General features: G+C 38.6%; 2 pseudogenes; both read right to left on the bottom strand.

Annotated features, from left to right (window-relative positions):
- Nucleotides 1-1820: 1820 nt before the first annotated feature.
- Nucleotides 1821-3465, bottom strand: LOC146580553 (uncharacterized; annotated as a pseudogene).
- A 10650-nt stretch (nt 3466-14115) lies between these two features.
- Nucleotides 14116-15741, bottom strand: LOC146580552 (uncharacterized; annotated as a pseudogene).
- Between the last annotated feature and the right edge of the window lie 4736 nt (nt 15742-20477).

The raw sequence follows: 20477 nt of genomic DNA, 5'->3' as shown, positions 1-20477 counted from the left end.
TGGTTTATTATTTAGATAAGAATAACAAGCAAGTAAAGGAAGAAACAAGGTAAAATGAAGAAGTAAGGAAAGAAGTTAAACAAGTAAAAGAAGAAACAAGGTAAAATGAAGTAATAATGAAAGAAGTTAAACAAGTAAAAGAAGAAACAAGGTAAAATGAAGTAATAATGAAAGAAGTTAAAGAAGTAAAAGAAGAAACAAGGTAAAATGAAGTAATAATGAAAGAAGTTAAACAAGTAAATGAAGAAACAAGGTAAAATGAAGTAATAATGAAAGAAGTTAAACAAGTAAATGAAGAAACAAGGTAAAATGAAGTAATAATGAAAGCAGTTAAACAAGTAAAAGAAGAAACAAGGTAAAATGAAGTAATAATGAAAGAAGTTGAACAAGTAAATGAAGAAACAAGGTAAAATGAAGTAATAATGAAAGCAGTTAAACAAGTAAATGAAGAAACAAGGTAAAATGAAGTAATAATGAAAGAAGTTAAACAAGTAAAAGAAGAAACAAGGTAAAATGAAGTAATAATGAAAGAAGTTAAACAAGTAAATGAAGAAACAAGGTAAAATGAAGTAATAATGAAAGCAGTTAAACAAGTAAAAGAAGAAACAAGGTAAAATGAAGTAATAATGAAAGAAGTTGAACAAGTAAATGAAGAAACAAGGTAAAATGAAGTAATAATGAAAGCAGTTAAACAAGTAAAAGAAGAAACAAGGTAAAATGAAGTAATAATGAAAGAAGTTAAACAAGTAAATGAAGAAACAAGGTAAAATGAAGTAATAATGAAAGAAGTTAAACAAGTAAATGAAGAAACAAGGTAAAATGAAGTAATAATGAAAGCAGTTAAACAAGTAAAAGAAGAAACAAGGTAAAATGAAGTAATAATGAAAGAAGTTGAACAAGTAAATGAAGAAAAAAGGTAAAATGAAGTAATAATGAAAGAAGTTAAACAAGTAAATGAAGAAACAAGGTAAAATGAAGTAATAATGAAAGCAGTTAAACAAGTAAAAGAAGAAACAAGGTAAAATGAAGTAATAATGAAAGAAGTTGAACAAGTAAATGAAGAAACAAGGTAAAATGAAGTAATAATAAAAGAAGTTAAACAAGTAAAAGAAGAAACAAGGTAAAATGAAGTAATAATGAAAGAAGTTAAACAAGTAAAAGAAGAAACAAGGTAAAATGAAGTAATAATGAAAGAAGTTGAACAAGTAAATGAAGAAACAAGGTAAAATGAAGTAATAATGAAAGAAGTTAAACAAGTAAATGAAGAAACAAGGTAAAATGAAGTAATAATGAAAGCAGTTAAACAAGTAAAAGAAGAAACAAGGTAAAATGAAGTAATAATGAAAGAAGTTGAACAAGTAAATGAAGAAACAAGGTAAAATGAAGTAATAATGAAAGAAGTTAAACAAGTAAAAGAAGAAACAAGGTAAAATGAAGTAATAATGAAAGAAGTTAAACAAGTAAATGAAGAAACAAGGTAAAATGAAGTAATAATGAAAGAAGTTAAACAAGTAAATGAAGAAACAAGGTAAAATGAAGTAATAATGAAAGAAGTTAAACAAGTAAATGAAGAAACAAGGTAAAATGAAGTAATAATGAAAGAAGTTAAACAAGTAAATGAAGAAAAAAGGTAAAATGAAGAAATAATGAAAGAAGTTAAACAAGTAAATGAAGAAACAAGGTAAAATGAAGTAATAATGAAAGAAGTTAAACAAGTAAATGAAGAAACAAGGTAAAATGAAGTAATAATGAAAGAAGTTAAACAAGTAAATGAAGAAACAAGGTAAAATGAAGTAATAATGAAAGAAGTTAAACAAGTAAATGAAGAAACAAGGTAAAATGAAGTAATAATGAAAGAAGTTAAACAAGTAAATGAAGAAAAAAGGTAAAATGAAGAAATAAGGAAAGAAGTTAGGAGAGAAAACCCCAACAATCCCCTCTGAGCAAGCACTTGGCGACAGTGGGGAGGAAAAACTGCCTTTAAACGGGCAGAAACCTCCGGCAGAACCAGGCTCAGGAGGGGACAGTCAACTGCCGGGACTGGTTGGGGGGGTTAACAGAGGTGGAGCAAGACGAGGCTACATCAGGTGAGGAAGCAGTAGCGTCTCTCCTCTGGAACAAGTGGAACCATTTTTTCTTTTTTTTCATGCACTTTTCCACGAGCGCTTTTTTCTGCAGGATGAGATTTCTCAGCTCGTCGATGGTTTCTGCGTTTTTTTTCTTCAAGTTTCTCACATCTTTGTTCCACCTCTTCCAATGCTGCTTGTTGTTCTTCAAGCTTGTCTTTGAGTTGTTTGGATGTTGCCTCCTGTATCAGCTTGTCCTTGTGCATGTCTGCATTTCTCTGTTGGACCTCTTTGTGCTTGTCTTTTAACTGCTTCTTTCTTTTCTTGATTTCTTGATTTTTGTCTTCATGTATTTTGTCTTCTTGTTGTTTTTGTGACTGCATTTGAGTGTGTTCACTCTTCAAGTTATTGAATTCCACCAAACGCCCCTTAACGAGCTCGGAGTTGTTTCTCGCTATCTGATCGATCCTTTTCTGCATCTGTGAGCACCGTTTCTCCAGTTTGTCCCTTTCTTCTTCCACTTTAGTTGCTTTGTCCTTCAGCTGATTACAAAACTCTTGCAGTTTTAGATTTTTAGACTGAAAGTCCTGGACGATGCGTTTTCCTTCTTTCAGTCTTTCCTGCTGTTGCTCTTTCTGTTGAAGAAGGTCTTTATTTTGGCGCAGTGTTTCATCCAGGCTTTCTCTCAGCATGCGGTATTTTTCCTGCATGCTCTTCAGTTTGTGCTGCATGTCTTGTTGCTTTTTGTCCTGCTCTTCCTTCTGTTGGAGGAATTTATTCTTTTCTTCCACAGCTTCATGGAGCTGTCTTTGGAGGAGCCAATTTTTTCGGTCCATGTGTTGGAGATCCCGCTGTATCTTATCAGTCATCGTTTTCTTGTCTTGGAGCTGGTTGGTCATTTCTTTTAGTTCTGCGCGCTTTTGCCTGTTTTCTTTATTGAGGTGCACAATCTGCTCTCGGGCCTGAGCAAACTTGATTCCCCAGCCCTCATTAATAATGTTTATGTCCGGCTGGCGCTGTTGTCTTTCTTCCAGCTCTTTATTTTGGGCTTCCATTCGTCTACACTTGTCCTCCAGTTGAAGTTTTTCTTCTTCAATTTGTTGCATTTTTTTCTGGAGAAGGTAGTTTTCCTTCCTACTCTCCTCTAATGCCCTTTGGGAGGATGAGACGCCATTTGGGGAAATCGGCCGGCCACTCCAGGAAGGAGAGGCGGCGTAATCTTTTTGAATTGGTTGTTTTTTTCTTGGAAACATGTTGGAGTTTCTATACGATGACTTTGAAGAGCTTTCCAAATGTTTCTGTGGTGAACGTTTTGTATGCTGCAAACACAGATGCTGCTGAAACGAACTAAATCTTGCTGTTTCTCACCCCTATTTAAGGAAAAACATCAAAGGACTTATGACGTTCTATGACATCATCACTCCAATGAGATTGTCACAAGACGTTTTGGAATGGGGTGTTTTTTTTTAAACTGTTTTCAAACTTAACTTAAAATTTCAGTGTTTCCTAGTTGTGGACTATTGGTTAGTCCAGCCGATAAAGAAATTAATTGTCACAAACATCCCTAATATTACATAACAGACGACAGAAAACAAGACAGTTTTTTTTCTAATAGAGGTATAATAAAAGTTTTTTTAATTATCCTACTTTTTATAAAAGAGAACATTTATTAAAGAGTATGTATTTAATTAAAAAACTCTGTTCATCTAAAGCAGGGGTCAACAACCTTTAAGACCCAAAGAGCCATAATTGGCCTATCTGGGGTTGAAAGGCTCGATAAATGCACGGCGTTTCGCCGGGTACACCGGCTTCCGCGAGTGTGATGCTTATTTTGAGCGATGAAAAAATAACAAAATATAATTTTATTTGTATATTGCAAAATCACAATAATCTTCCAATTTAGAACTACAAGTAAAAAAAAAAAGAACTGGCATAAATAAAATACACTTCAGCTAATTACTAATTTATTTTCCCAAACCACGCAGAGCCGCACTATAAGGACTAAAGAGCCGCATGAGGCTCCGGAGCCGCAGGTTGCCGACCCCTGATCTAAAGGCTATAACAAAAAGCTTCCTGCTGGAAAATGAAATGTCCCCATTAAGAGTCTGAATCAGGAGCCGATGACATTACTCTGTAAACTCTCAAAGCACTTTAATAAACAAGCAAACAGTTCCACCTCTCGCATTATTGCGTAAAGTTGACAGCGCGTCAGGCAAATAGGCAGGCTCCATCCCCGGCCTCTAGCGACTGTGGAAGTCGCTACATCTTTAGTCAACAAAAAACGGCATTCTGGAGAAGCCAGCCACAAGCAGGATCAAAGAAATCAGATCAAGGAACCTGAAAGACGCCAAGTAAGTGCAGCGCATCTGAATGAGTGAGCCCAGCAGCACCGACACACCTGACGCAATTCTGAGGAGCGCAGGTAAGAATACCTGTGCATGTCTGGTTGTGGAAAAGGAAGCGACATTGCATTAGCGCTGAGATGTTTTAAGAGGAGACACTGAATGGAATGAATGTTGGTTAAATGTGCAATGTTTTTGGCTGCGCTCTTGGATTGATGACTGCGCTGCGTCTTATTAATTATGCTGCTTGGATGATGTTCAAATGGACAATTAAAGTGCCGTTACGTTGAAAGGATTTTATGGTCAAAGTCTATTGTGGCTTCCAGTGGATATATGTTTTAATGGATGATCACTGAAGATTAAAATAAATAAATAAATAAAAAATCGAACAAACAAACGGGAAAATCATGAGTCAAACAGGTGATGATGATTGTTCCTCTAATGATTTGGGGGAAAAGAGAGAAAGAAAAATGACTGGAAAGGCATTGTTGAATAAAATCGAAAAATCACAAAATGAATGCAAAATATATGTTAATAAAATGAAAGGACTAATACAAAAAATGAAAGCGCTCATGCAACACAATGAAAATCTTTCTCAAATTAAGCAGTATTTGGTGGATTTAAAGGCACTGTGCGAAAAGGCTTCAAGTTCACATGTTGAGGTGTTGTCTTTGGTGCCAGAGGAAGTAATAAAACAAGAGGAATGCTTTTCAAGTATCATGAAATACACAAATGTGTTTTTAAATGAAATTCAGAACTGGATAAATCAAAGAGAACAAAATCCTGCTGTTTGTCCAAAGCAAATCAATTTATTGGAAAACAATGTTGCATCAAATACTGAGACAGAAGTGGAGGATGATATCAAGCCAAGTGATAGTGTTTCTGTTGTGATATTTTGATACCATGGTAGCATTTACTGAGTATTGTTTTTGATGATATTATACAAAGGACCCTGTTTCTGCAATGCCCTTTGTTTTAACCTCATCTCCTCTTGCTGTGTCAACTGAAGATTTTATGGTGTGAAAGTAGATACTAAGGTTGGAGGGAAAACACCAACAAATCACTCTTTTACTTATCACTCCCTTGCAGAAGATGTTTATGTGAAGACCATCTGGGTTGTGTCAGAACTCACGGATGTAGGAGACCTCTGTATAAGATTTATAGGCCTTGTGAGTGCATCTTTATTGCCCTTGCTGAACAAAGGATTCCAACTGTCGAAGGACACCACCCCACCCAGTGGGCAGGGTCTGAACTGAAACTTGTTGTCTGCCTATAAAAACTGCTGCACAAAGAATAAACTTTGAGTTAGTTTGGGATGACAATTTAGAACAGTCTCCGCGTCTTTTTGTTCTTCCAAACTGCTCCCGGTACTCCGGCCGGTGCTGTAATTAACCGTTGATCATACTTGAGAATATTCTAATTGTTATAGGTTAAAGGATGAACTCTGATGATGAAAGCCCACGCCTCAGAGAAACCCGGAATGGAGTTTCTTGCAGTTTCAAATGTTGAAAGCCACAAAACTTCTTCAAGATCTTCAACTTCATCTGTTCGTATGAAAGCTGAGGCAGAGTTGGCAGCTTTAAAGACGCGGGGAAAAGGACACTGTACCTGTCGATGCACGTTTCCCAAAATCTAAACGAGTCATATCGCTCCATGTTTGCTACTTTTGGTTTTTGGTTTTCTCCCGCAGAGTAAGAGCATCGCAGGAGCTCCTGAAGTCAAACGACGCCTCCCAGCACTCATTTATTAAAACGGAGTCGATGCCAAAAGTCTTAAACGTTAGAATCAAAGCAACAGCTGTGAACTCAGTCATGGTGTCATGTGCAGCCTTCATCTTACTGTCACTACTTTTTCATTTTAGGGTACGTGAGGTAAAGCGTCCGTCGATGTAGCTTGATTGTACAAAATAATTTTTCTACGTTATTAACAAAACAGAGCAGAGACTGATGCTGCTCCTGTCTGACCCCCTTATGTCGTGTGTGTGTGTGTGTGTGTGTGTGTGTGTGTGTGTGTGTAGGAGCGGCAGTCGCTGTGTGAGTGTGATATCACATCTGCATCACTCAAGCGTAGACGGGCCCGCGTCAGACAACAATAAACAAAAAGCAGAAAAAGGCCAACAGTAAAAACTCAGACTCCAGCATGAGCTCCTTCCTGCTGCTTAACCAATCACCTTCCTCCATATCATCACTGCTCCCTCCCTCCTCCTCTCTCCATCCTACACCACCTTTGTTATTTAACACCGACCCCCCCAATCTGATAATCAGACAAATTCCCAGACACCTGACTTCACTGTGTCGACACCGTTCCTGACCATTTCTGACCTCAGGTCAGCTCTGCTATTATCCTCACATTAAGGGTTCGTTCACCTGCCTGCAGATGATCTGTGAGCTCGTCGGTTGTAAATTAAACTCTAAGCACACTGAGGGTAACCGGGAGGCGTTCAGGGCCTGCAGTGCAGAGCTGCAACATGAAAAAAGGGATGGGGGCTCAGATCTCCTGAACAGGGTAGAAACAACACGGTGGGTTTGTGCTGTTTGTGATTCCTACTCCGTCACTCTGGTGGAGACGACTGCAGCTCAGCAGCGCTCCCTGCTGATCCTCTGATGAAGATGTCAACAGTATGTAAACTGAGCTGATGTGCTGCTGTTTGAGCCCACGTGGTAGCGTACGTCCAGTATGGGAGAACTTAGTCACCGGTGCTGTCTTTGCTTGTGCTCTAGCTTTAGCCTGTTTGATTGTTTGTTTTCTATTTTATTACTGCCTAAAAGGGGAGGTGGGGGAAACACATGCCTGACTTCTCCTGTCAGAGGTTTTGTAAGCTCACTGGAAGGGAAACGTGCACAATGTAAATCATAAAACAACTGACTGGGGCTGTGCTGCAGGTGGATCAGTGCTGTGGACAGTAGCTGTGGAAAAGAGACTGGACAAAGACTCTCAGCCTTAAATACAGGACAGAGGATGATCCGATCATCTTTCAGCTAACAGTGTCGAGCAGAAGGACGGCCGGCTGATGCGTCCGTACGAACCCTTTTGTACTCACTCCTGTGTATAAGGAGGCGGCGAGGGGTTGTGTAGTTAACCTCAGCACCACACAGCTACAGCAGAGGAGAGAACACAAACGAGTCCTTTCATTCGGCTCTGTTCTTTCTCCTTGTCTGTTTTATAAGCTAACACTAGAGGGCGCCATTGTGGCACATTCAGCGCTCACTCTGAGGTCACTGGACAGAGAAGAAAATACCAAACTGGGAGACGGATGGAGACGAAACATCTGGAAGATCAGAACTGTACATTTTTAAGTGTAAGAAAAAAAACAGACAAAATATTTGTAAATATTAAGTTTCTTGTTTATTTTATGTTTTGTTTTTTGGGGGTTTTTTGGAGTGAATGAATGATATGCTTATTTTGTGATGACAAAAGACAACAGGTGCAGTTTGTAATGAGAAGAAAAAAATGGCCGTTAGCTTGAGGTTTCAAATGAGTTCATCCTTACCACCGATCAGTTTTGTCTTTGTTTCTTCAACATTTATTTTATTTTTGTCATAACGTTGATCGTTATCATGTGACCATCCTGTAGCAGGAAGGTCGCTGTAGCAGAAGTCATCTCCACTGAAGCCCCCTCACAGCAGAGGGCCAGTCATGCTGTTTATTAGGATTTGCTAGTTTCCAGTGAGAAAAAACATTTTCATCAAGTTTTAAATCCTTTCGTTGCTCTTTTCTCTGCGATTGTCATAAAATCGTCGTCCTCTTTTCAAGCCTTAGCTCGCTTTTATTTTGAAATATGAGTCTTGTGATCAGAGATGAATCTGTGCTGCATGATGTGCGTAACATCAGAGCGATAAAAGCCAGCTTTGCCTTTCAGTGATTCGCAGTAAGGACATAAATGACCTAAACTGAGACAGAAAAAAGTGCAGTCAGTTAAATGTTAGCTCACCTAACATGTAGCAGTGTTTACATGTAGCCATGTTTGACAGACTCCAGGGCTTTGATACCATAAGATGCCTCATATCCTCACAGACTCATGAGATCACACAGGTGGTCTGACCTGCTCGTGTCACACTGTGCTGTCTGTCTGTCCGTTGTTTTTCTCCTGCAGTGATGTTATGTAGCAGAAAAACAGTTGGATGCTGGAAAAGTGCAGAGCGATGGGTGACGTGTGGAGAACATCACAGTCTGTGTGTGTTCAACAGCTGTTAGAGCCACACTTTGTCCTTTCTGTGGTATAACTGCTGGATTTATTTTATTCCAACACTTAGAAACTGTCAGCAAAGCAAAACTTCATGATTGGATGATCCTGTGTCACGTCCACAGTGTCAAACGTGCACAGAGACAGTGACACCCACAGAGAAACCCTCAGCTTGGTGTCCATTGCAAATCTGCACCTGTTGTCTTGTTTCTACTTTCTTTGTTGAACTCAGAAACTCGAGACTTGAGATGAAGAAAAATGTTAAATAATGGAATAAAAAAAAGATGATTATTAAAAAAAGTAAAGTAAAATTATATAAATAAATGAGGTGATGATATTTCTGTTTACTTTAGAAGTTATTATACACTGTATGCTGTGATTCTGATCTGGGAAACATTAAAGACATTCATAGCCAGACTGCTGACTTTGTGTTTTTATTCAGTCGCCTAACAGAAGTGCAGTAAGAAACGATTTAGCCCATCCTGATTTCTTAGCTGTTTGCATATTTGCCACACTTACGTGTTTCAGATCATGAAGAACATTTTTATGATAGATAAAGATGACCAGAGTCAGTGTAAAATAAAGCTTTTACATGTATTGCTGGGAGGTCGGCAGCTCCCTCCACTGCTTGGCCCTCTGTGAAAAACAACTGGGATCCAGCTTCCCTGTGATGCTGAATTATATAAGCGGAAGAACATAAATAGATAGAAGGATGGATGATTGTATTTTGTGTACAATTGTTGAAGTGTAAAAAGGGTTGGCCCTCCGTGGTGCCCTAAGCAAAGTTTGATTTTTGGAGCCCTTTAATAGTGCCAATAATAGTGATTAATGATCACCTACTATAAATGTATTTCATTTTCTAATGTTGATGTTGTTGTAATCCACAGTGAAAAATGTCATAAAAACAGAGAGAAACAATAGATCAAACCTGAGAGCTGCACAGTTGCAGCAGTGTGGTTTACGTCATTGTGTTGTCAGCCTGTTTTACACATCGGTGGTTTCTTATTGACATGTAAAAAGATCTGAAATCGTAGTAAATTCAGCTGCTATTGTGGGCTGGGGATGATTTACACTTAACATTTTAATAACTGGGTACTGAATGTCAGAGGCCCAATGTTCCCTCTAATTTTTCACGTGTCTGAGCGAACACACAAACTCCCTGAGCGATCCCTTGGACCAATGAGCGACATCAGACGTGTGCACTGTGGTCACGCCGGCATCGAATCCATCCAAGTTACATGGTTTATTAAAATAATCAAATTACAGCGTTTACATTTATGTTAGACTACTTTTAATTAACTGCTTTAGCCCATTTACCATGAAAATGTAAAAAAAAATCTTGCTCATGACCTGTGCAGTATGTTAACACTATTGGAAGTAAAAATAACTTGAACTCCAATTTCGAAAACACAACTTTCTTTTTTCTTTTATACAGCTCTGACTTGTATCATGAGTCTGTGGTCTGGGAGAGAGTCCTGTAACTCTCTGTCTACAAAATATAGTAAATAATGACCAATGCTGAGCAATTAATTATATAGTTACTTCTTCAAAAAAGTAACTCAGTTTGGCAAACAAAGTTTTTTGCAGCTATTTTTTTAAATGCAGCCAAGGGGTTTTTAAATAAACATTTCAAACTATTTACAGAACAATCAGCTGTTCTGCATCAAATCTGATGCCACACAAATTATTTGTTCCCCTCCAAAAAATAATTTCTGTCCACTATGAGATAAAGGAAAAGAACAACAGCCTGATACCTGCAGGCCTGACAGCAGGAGATGCATCACTCCTGTAACACCTGTAACATTCAGCAGTCGCCTCATTGTTCTGACACACACAACAAAACTATTGACTACACAACAGACTAACTACACAAGATTTGCGCTAAACGTTGCAAATCTCTCACATCTCAAAGCACCGCCATCACTCCTAAAACTTCCCCCCGTTTCTTAACAACTAGACGCCACGTTGCCATATCATTCTTTGATTGGCCGACATGGTACTTTTTTGGACGAATAGGAAAGGCAGAGGGGGGTGGGGTTTGTTTTTGCTCACAGGTGGAGAGCGCTTTCGAGTGTTTTCCTTATAAAACGCCGTTTTTACCGTTTCTTCCTGCAGTAAATATAAACAACGATAGTATTCAGAAAGAAAACAAAACATTGCAGATGTTTTTATCACAACTCTGGTTTTACGTGGTCTATCAACACAATTTAAAAACTGGTGTAAAGTCCCCAATTTTTCCGTCAATTGTTCCGTCTGTCCTGCTCACATCTCCAATGGTTGTACACGTTGTCATTAACATGGCTTCACTCCACATCAGCCACGCCGCTTTGCCAGCTAAAACACTGGTGTCGGCACATAAGGACGCTGTCATAGCCTGCCAACAACGTTGATTGGCTGCGCATACACGCATTATTGGCTGGACTATGGGATAAGGTGGCATCGTTCCCATATGGGAGCAGCCAGTCACTTACTGACTAACACTGCAAAACAGAATTGTTAAAGTATTAATTTTAATTTCAATTCAGGTTAGAATTTTTTTGGTGCGCAACGCAGAATTTCTGTGCGCAGAGACTGTGCCAGCAGTGCGCAATTGCGCACGTGCGCAGCTTAGAGGGAACATTGCATAGGCCCACTAAAAGTTACAAAATAAGCTACTATCAAATACATTTTCTGTAAACACATCAGAAGGTTCTTTATGTGGCAAAAAGTTAGATCTATACAAAATGTTGCAGGGAAACAGAGAAGGAGCTCGTATAGGTTTGAGTTTTATTCACATCTATTGTGCAGGTACAAATAGCAGAGTGGAAAACTTTATACTTTGTGTTTGCAAACATTAATTTATGAAGATTAATTAACATGAGTGTAGCACAAAGTAAAGGTGGAAGCAGTATTCTGACATGACAGTGCAATCAAAACACATTTTGCCACAACAATCTGTGAATAATTGTGACAAACAACTGTCACTTTAATATTGGACAGACTAGTTGTGCAGCCCTAACCTGAAATATGCTGTTTGTTCTGAATGAAAAACGTTAGTCTTTGGTAAACATTTTAATCCCATTTATAGATGCAATATGTTATTTCAGTTAAGACTAAATGTTACCACACGTTCCCATCATTAGAGCGCATTTAAAGTGTGGAGAAGTCTGTGAAGGTTCTCAGTCATCCAGGTCATCGTAGTCTAAGGAGCTTGCTAAGAAAAGCGTCTGGACTTCTTTGAGTTACTTGAAGACGTTTCACCTCTCATCCGAGAAGCTTCTTCAGTTCTAAGGGTCAAATGGTGGAGAGTCCAAGCTGTATTGAAGAATTTCTAACTTCATGTAGGCTAAACAGCGGCCTAGAATTAGACTCAAAATCCTGCACTTGCCCAAAATAAAGGGGGCGTTAATGTACCAGATTCTACAGAACACCAGAAATAACTGCTAAGATGGGTCCAACACATCTGAGTTCATGCTGGAGGAACTGTGGGACACACTCTGCCAACCACACTCATATATTGTGGCTCTGCCCTAAACTCTGTGTATTCTGGAGGCAGATATTTGATGCTCTCAAAGACATTTTCCAAGGTAAATATTCCACTAAGTCCTACAGTAGCAGTGTTGGGAAGGATTGCAGAACATATTGACTGCAAAGCCAAAAGTTACCTGCTAAATATATGACTCACTGCAGCCCTAAAATGCATAACTATCAGATGGTTAAAACCAGATATAATCTATGGATCCATGTCTGTCTGATGGAACAAATTACATACTCAGACTACAGAAACAAGTCTTTGAGAAACGGTGGGGACCCATGTTACCTTTCCTATTACAATGAAGAACACCACCTAGTTTTGTGAGCTCTCTCTCTCTCCACACACACACACACACACACACACACACACACACACACACACACACACACACACACACACACACACACAGCATGTTATGCCAGTTTCAGCTGAAACTATGTTTCAAACCATAATCCGGGTTTTTAGTTCACCATTTATGAGGTTTCAAGAAGAAAATAAAAGACAGATCTGAACGTTTGAAAATGTTTTGGAAAGATTCTGTAAAGATGAGATGAAAAATACTCAAAGGATAAATTTAATTGGTTTATTATTTAGATAAGAATAACAAGCAAGTAAAGGAAGAAACAAGGTAAAATGAAGAAGTAAGGAAAGAAGTTAAACAAGTAAAAGAAGAAACAAGGTAAAATGAAGTAATAATGAAAGAAGTTAAACAAGTAAAAGAAGAAACAAGGTAAAATGAAGTAATAATGAAAGAAGTTAAAGAAGTAAAAGAAGAAACAAGGTAAAATGAAGTAATAATGAAAGAAGTTAAACAAGTAAATGAAGAAACAAGGTAAAATGAAGTAATAATGAAAGAAGTTAAACAAGTAAATGAAGAAACAAGGTAAAATGAAGTAATAATGAAAGCAGTTAAACAAGTAAAAGAAGAAACAAGGTAAAATGAAGTAATAATGAAAGAAGTTGAACAAGTAAATGAAGAAACAAGGTAAAATGAAGTAATAATGAAAGCAGTTAAACAAGTAAATGAAGAAACAAGGTAAAATGAAGTAATAATGAAAGAAGTTAAACAAGTAAAAGAAGAAACAAGGTAAAATGAAGTAATAATGAAAGAAGTTAAACAAGTAAAAGAAGAAACAAGGTAAAATGAAGTAATAATGAAAGAAGTTGAACAAGTAAATGAAGAAACAAGGTAAAATGAAGTAATAATGAAAGAAGTTAAACAAGTAAATGAAGAAACAAGGTAAAATGAAGTAATAATGAAAGCAGTTAAACAAGTAAAAGAAGAAACAAGGTAAAATGAAGTAATAATGAAAGAAGTTGAACAAGTAAATGAAGAAACAAGGTAAAATGAAGTAATAATGAAAGAAGTTAAACAAGTAAATGAAGAAACAAGGTAAAATGAAGTAATAATGAAAGAAGTTGAACAAGTAAATGAAGAAACAAGGTAAAATGAAGTAATAATGAAAGAAGTTAAACAAGTAAAAGAAGAAACAAGGTAAAATGAAGTAATAATGAAAGAAGTTAAACAAGTAAATGAAGAAACAAGGTAAAATGAAGTAATAATGAAAGAAGTTAAACAAGTAAATGAAGAAACAAGGTAAAATGAAGTAATAATGAAAGAAGTTAAACAAGTAAATGAAGAAACAAGGTAAAATGAAGTAATAATGAAAGAAGTTAAACAAGTAAATGAAGAAACAAGGTAAAATGAAGTAATAATGAAAGAAGTTAAACAAGTAAATGAAGAAACAAGGTAAAATGAAGTAATAATGAAAGAAGTTAAACAAGTAAATGAAGAAAAAAGGTAAAATGAAGAAATAATGAAAGAAGTTAAACAAGTAAATGAAGAAACAAGGTAAAATGAAGTAATAATGAAAGAAGTTAAACAAGTAAATGAAGAAACAAGGTAAAATGAAGTAATAATGAAAGAAGTTAAACAAGTAAATGAAGAAACAAGGTAAAATGAAGTAATAATGAAAGAAGTTAAACAAGTAAATGAAGAAACAAGGTAAAATGAAGTAATAATGAAAGAAGTTAAACAAGTAAATGAAGAAACAAGGTAAAATGAAGAAATAAGGAAAGAAGTTAGGAGAGAAAACCCCAACAATCCCCTCTGAGCAAGCACTTGGCGACAGTGGGGAGGAAAAACTGCCTTTAAACGGGCAGAAACCTCCGGCAGAACCAGGCTCAGGAGGGGACAGTCAACTGCCGGGACTGGTTGGGGGGGTTAACAGAGGTGGAGCAAGACGAGGCTACATCAGGTGAGGAAGCAGTAGCGTCTCTCCTCTGGAACAAGTGGAACCATTTTTTCTTTTTTTTCATGCACTTTTCCACGAGCGCTTTTTTCTGCAGGATGAGATTTCTCAGCTCGTCGATGGTTTCTGCGTTTTTTTTCTTCAAGTTTCTCACATCTTTGTTCCACCTCTTCCAATGCTGCTTGTTGTTCTTCAAGCTTGTCTTTGAGTTGTTTGGATGTTGCCTCCTGTATCAGCTTGTCCTTGTGCATGTCTGCATTTCTCTGTTGGACCTCTTTGTGCTTGTCTTTTAACTGCTTCTTTCTTTTCTTGATTTCTTGATTTTTGTCTTCATGTATTTTGTCTTCTTGTTGTTTTTGTGACTGCATTTGAGTGTGTTCACTCTTCAAGTTATTGAATTCCACCAAACGCCCCTTAACGAGCTCGGAGTTGTTTCTCGCTATCTGATCGATCCTTTTCTGCATCTGTGAGCACCGTTTCTCCAGTTTGTCCCTTTCTTCTTCCACTTTAGTTGCTTTGTCCTTCAGCTGATTACAAAACTCTTGCAGTTTTAGATTTTTAGACTGAAAGTCCTGGACGATGCGTTTTCCTTCTTTCAGTCTTTCCTGCTGTTGCTCTTTCTGTTGAAGAAGGTCTTTATTTTGGCGCAGTGTTTCATCCAGGCTTTCTCTCAGCATGCGGTATTTTTCCTGCATGCTCTTCAGTTTGTGCTGCATGTCTTGTTGCTTTTTGTCCTGCTCTTCCTTCTGTTGGAGGAATTTATTCTTTTCTTCCACAGCTTCATGGAGCTGTCTTTGGAGGAGCCAATTTTTTCGGTCCATGTGTTGGAGATCCCGCTGTATCTTATCAGTCATCGTTTTCTTGTCTTGGAGCTGGTTGGTCATTTCTTTTAGTTCTGCGCGCTTTTGCCTGTTTTCTTTATTGAGGTGCACAATCTGCTCTCGGGCCTGAGCAAACTTGATTCCCCAGCCCTCATTAATAATGTTTATGTCCGGCTGGCGCTGTTGTCTTTCTTCCAGCTCTTTATTTTGGGCTTCCATTCGTCTACACTTGTCCTCCAGTTGAAGTTTTTCTTCTTCAATTTGTTGCATTTTTTTCTGGAGAAGGTAGTTTTCCTTCCTACTCTCCTCTAATGCCCTTTGGGAGGATGAGACGCCATTTGGGGAAATCGGCCGGCCACTCCAGGAAGGAGAGGCGGCGTAATCTTTTTGAATTGGTTGTTTTTTTCTTGGAAACATGTTGGAGTTTCTATACGATGACTTTGAAGAGCTTTCCAAATGTTTCTGTGGTGAACGTTTTGTATGCTGCAAACACAGATGCTGCTGAAACGAACTAAATCTTGCTGTTTCTCACCCCTATTTAAGGAAAAACATCAAAGGACTTATGACGTTCTATGACATCATCACTCCAATGAGATTGTCACAAGACGTTTTGGAATGGGGTGTTTTTTTTAAACTGTTTTCAAACTTAACTTAAAATTTCAGTGTTTCCTAGTTGTGGACTATTGGTTAGTCCAGCCGATAAAGAAATTAATTGTCACAAACATCCCTAATATTACATAACAGACGACAGAAAACAAGACAGTTTTTTTTCTAATAGAGGTATAATAAAAGTTTTTTTAATTATCCTACTTTTTATAAAAGAGAACATTTATTAAAGAGTATGTATTTAATTAAAAAACTCTGTTCATCTAAAGCAGGGGTCAACAACCTTTAAGACCCAAAGAGCCATAATTGGCCTATCTGGGGTTGAAAGGCTCGATAAATGCACGGCGTTTCGCCGGGTACACCGGCTTCCGCGAGTGTGATGCTTATTTTGAGCGATGAAAAAATAACAAAATATAATTTTATTTGTATATTGCAAAATCACAATAATCTTCCAATTTAGAACTACAAGTAAAAAAAAAAAAGAACTGGCATAAATAAAATACACTTCAGCTAATTACTAATTTATTTTCCCAAACCACGCAGAGCCGCACTATAAGGACTAAAGAGCCGCATGAGGCTCCGGAGCCGCAGGTTGCCGACCCCTGATCTAAAGGCTATAACAAAAAGCTTCCTGCTGGAAAATGAAATGTCCCCATTAAGAGTCTGAATCAGGAGCCGATGACATTACTCTGTAAACTCTCAAAGCACTTTAATAAACAAGCAAACAGTTCCTCCTCTCGCATTATTGCGTAAAGTTGACAGCGCGTCAGGCAAATAGGCAGGCTCCATCCCCGGCCTCTAGCGACTGTGGAAGTCGCTACATCTTTAGTCAACAAAAAACGGCATTCTGGAGAAGCCAGCCACAAGCAGGATCAAAGAAATCAGATCAAGGAACCTGAAAGACGCCAAGTAAGTGCAGCGCATCTGAATGAGTGAGCCCAGCAGCACCGACACACCTGACGCAATTCTGAGGAGCGCAGGTAAGAATACCTGTGCATGTCTGGTTGTGGAAAAGGAAGCGACATTGCATTAGCGCTGAGATGTTTTAAGAGGAGACACTGAATGGAATGAATGTTGGTTAAATGTGCAATGTTTTTGGCTGCGCTCTTGGATTGATGACTGCGCTGCGTCTTATTAATTATGCTGCTTGGATGATGTTCAAATGGACAATTAAAGTGCCGTTACGTTGAAAGGATTTTATGGTCAAAGTCTATTGTGGCTTCCAGTGGATATATGTTTTAATGGATGATCACTGAAGATTAAAATAAATAAATAAATAAAAAATCGAACAAACAAACGGGAAAATCATGAGTCAAACAGGTGATGATGATTGTTCCTCTAATGATTTGGGGGAAAAGAGAGAAAGAAAAATGACTGGAAAGGCATTGTTGAATAAAATCGAAAAATCACAAAATGAATGCAAAATATATGTTAATAAAATGAAAGGACTAATACAAAAAATGAAAGCGCTCATGCAACACAATGAAAATCTTTCTCAAATTAAGCAGTATTTGGTGGATTTAAAGGCACTGTGCGAAAAGGCTTCAAGTTCACATGTTGAGGTGTTGTCTTTGGTGCCAGAGGAAGTAATAAAACAAGAGGAATGCTTTTCAAGTATCATGAAATACACAAATGTGTTTTTAAATGAAATTCAGAACTGGATAAATCAAAGAGAACAAAATCCTGCTGTTTGTCCAAAGCAAATCAATTTATTGGAAAACAATGTTGCATCAAATACTGAGACAGAAGTGGAGGATGATATCAAGCCAAGTGATAGTGTTTCTGTTGTGATATTTTGATACCATGGTAGCATTTACTGAGTATTGTTTTTGATGATATTATACAAAGGACCCTGTTTCTGCAATGCCCTTTGTTTTAACCTCATCTCCTCTTGCTGTGTCAACTGAAGATTTTATGGTGTGAAAGTAGATACTAAGGTTGGAGGGAAAACACCAACAAATCACTCTTTTACTTATCACTCCCTTGCAGAAGATGTTTATGTGAAGACCATCTGGGTTGTGTCAGAACTCACGGATGTAGGAGACCTCTGTATAAGATTTATAGGCCTTGTGAGTGCATCTTTATTGCCCTAGCTGAACAAAGGATTCCAACTGTCGAAGGACACCACCCCACCCAGTGGGCAGGGTCTGAACTGAAACTTGTTGTCTGCCTATAAAAACTGCTGCACAAAGAATAAACTTTGAGTTAGTTTGGGATGACAATTTAGAACAGTCTCCGCGTCTTTTTGTTCTTCCAAACTGCTCCCGGTACTCCGGCCGGTGCTGTAATTAACCGTTGATCATACTTGAGAATATTCTAATTGTTATAGGTTAAAGGATGAACTCTGATGATGAAAGCCCACGCCTCAGAGAAACCCGGAATGGAGTTTCTTGCAGTTTCAAATGTTGAAAGCCACAAAACTTCTTCAAGATCTTCAACTTCATCTGTTCGTATGAAAGCTGAGGCAGAGTTGGCAGCTTTAAAGACGCGGGGAAAAGGACACTGTACCTGTCGATGCACGTTTCCCAAAATCTAAACGAGTCATATCGCTCCATGTTTGCTACTTTTGGTTTTTGGTTTTCTCCCGCAGAGTAAGAGCATCGCAGGAGCTCCTGAAGTCAAACGACGCCTCCCAGCACTCATTTATTAAAACGGAGTCGATGCCAAAAGTCTTAAACGTTAGAATCAAAGCAACAGCTGTGAACTCAGTCATGGTGTCATGTGCAGCCTTCATCTTACTGTCACTACTTTTTCATTTTAGGGTACGTGAGGTAAAGCGTCCGTCGATGTAGCTTGATTGTACAAAATAATTTTTCTACGTTATTAACAAAACAGAGCAGAGACTGATGCTGCTCCTGTCTGACCCCCTTATGTCGTGTGTGTGTGTGTGTGTGTGTGTGTGTGTGTGTGTGTGTAGGAGCGGCAGTCGCTGTGTGAGTGTGATATCACATCTGCATCACTCAAGCGTAGACGGGCCCGCGTCAGACAACAATAAACAAAAAGCAGAAAAAGGCCAACAGTAAAAACTCAGACTCCAGCATGAGCTCCTTCCTGCTGCTTAACCAATCACCTTCCTCCATATCATCACTGCTCCCTCCCTCCTCCTCTCTCCATCCTACACCACCTTTGTTATTTAACACCGACCCCCCCAATCTGATAATCAGACAAATTCCCAGACACCTGACTTCACTGTGTCGACACCGTTCCTGACCATTTCTGACCTCAGGTCAGCTCTGCTATTATCCTCACATTAAGGGTTCGTTCACCTGCCTGCAGATGATCTGTGAGCTCGTCGGTTGTAAATTAAACTCTAAGCACACTGAGGGTAACCGGGAGGCGTTCAGGGCCTGCAGTGCAGAGCTGCAACATGAAAAAAGGGATGGGGGCTCAGATCTCCTGAACAGGGTAGAAACAACACGGTGGGTTTGTGCTGTTTGTGATTCCTACTCCGTCACTCTGGTGGAGACGACTGCAGCTCAGCAGCGCTCCCTGCTGATCCTCTGATGAAGATGTCAACAGTATGTAAACTGAGCTGATGTGCTGCTGTTTGAGCCCACGTGGTAGCGTACGTCCAGTATGGGAGAACTTAGTCACCGGTGCTGTCTTTGCTTGTGCTCTAGCTTTAGCCTGTTTGATTGTTTGTTTTCTATTTTATTACTGCCTAAAAGGGGAGGTGGGGGAAACACATGCCTGACTTCTCCTGTCAGAGGTTTTGTAAGCTCACTGGAAGGGAAACGTGCACAATGTAAATCATAAAACAACTGACTGGGGCTGTGCTGCAGGTGGATCAGTGCTGTGGACAGTAGCTGTGGAAAAGAGACTGGACAAAGACTCTCAGCCTTAAATACAGGACAGAGGATGATCCGATCATCTTTCAGCTAACAGTGTCGAGCAGAAGGACGGCCGGCTGATGCGTCCGTACGAACCCTTTTGTACTCACTCCTGTGTATAAGGAGGCGGCGAGGGGTTGTGTAGTTAACCTCAGCACCACACAGCTACAGCAGAGGAGAGAACACAAACGAGTCCTTTCATTCGGCTCTGTTCTTTCTCCTTGTCTGTTTTATAAGCTAACACTAGAGGGCGCCATTGTGGCACATTCAGCGCTCACTCTGAGGTCACTGGACAGAGAAGAAAATACCAAACTGGGAGACGGATGGAGACGAAACATCTGGAAGATCAGAACTGTACATTTTTAAGTGTAAGAAAAAAAACAGACAAAATATTTGTAAATATTAAGTTTCTTGTTTATTTTATGTTTTGTTTTTTGGGGGTTTTTTGGAGTGAATGAATGATATGCTTATTTTGTGATGACAAAAGACAACAGGTGCAGTTTGTAATGAGAAGAAAAAAATGGCCGTTAGCTTGAGGTTTCAAATGAGTTCATCCTTACCACCGATCAGTTTTGTCTTTGTTTCTTCAACATTTATTTTATTTTTGTCATAACGTTGATCGTTATCATGTGACCATCCTGTAGCAGGAAGGTCGCTGTAGCAGAAGTCATCTCCACTGAAGCCCCCTCACAGCAGAGGGCCAGTCATGCTGTTTATTAGGATTTGCTAGTTTCCAGTGAGAAAAAACATTTTCATCAAGTTTCAAATCCTTTCGTTGCTCTTTTCTCTGCGATTGTCATAAAATCGTCGTCCTCTTTTCAAGCCTTAGCTCGCTTTTATTTTGAAAAATGAGTCTTGTGATC

This window comes from Mchenga conophoros, linkage group LG3, assembly GCF_057382185.1.
Source record: "Mchenga conophoros isolate Kocher_MC1m ecotype Shallow Benthic linkage group LG3, M_conophoros_male_GT1.1, whole genome shotgun sequence".
Classification (NCBI taxonomy): domain Eukaryota; kingdom Metazoa; phylum Chordata; class Actinopteri; order Cichliformes; family Cichlidae; genus Mchenga; species Mchenga conophoros.
The sequence above is the reverse complement of the archived record's forward strand: the minus strand, read 5'-3'. Positions and strand labels throughout refer to the sequence as shown.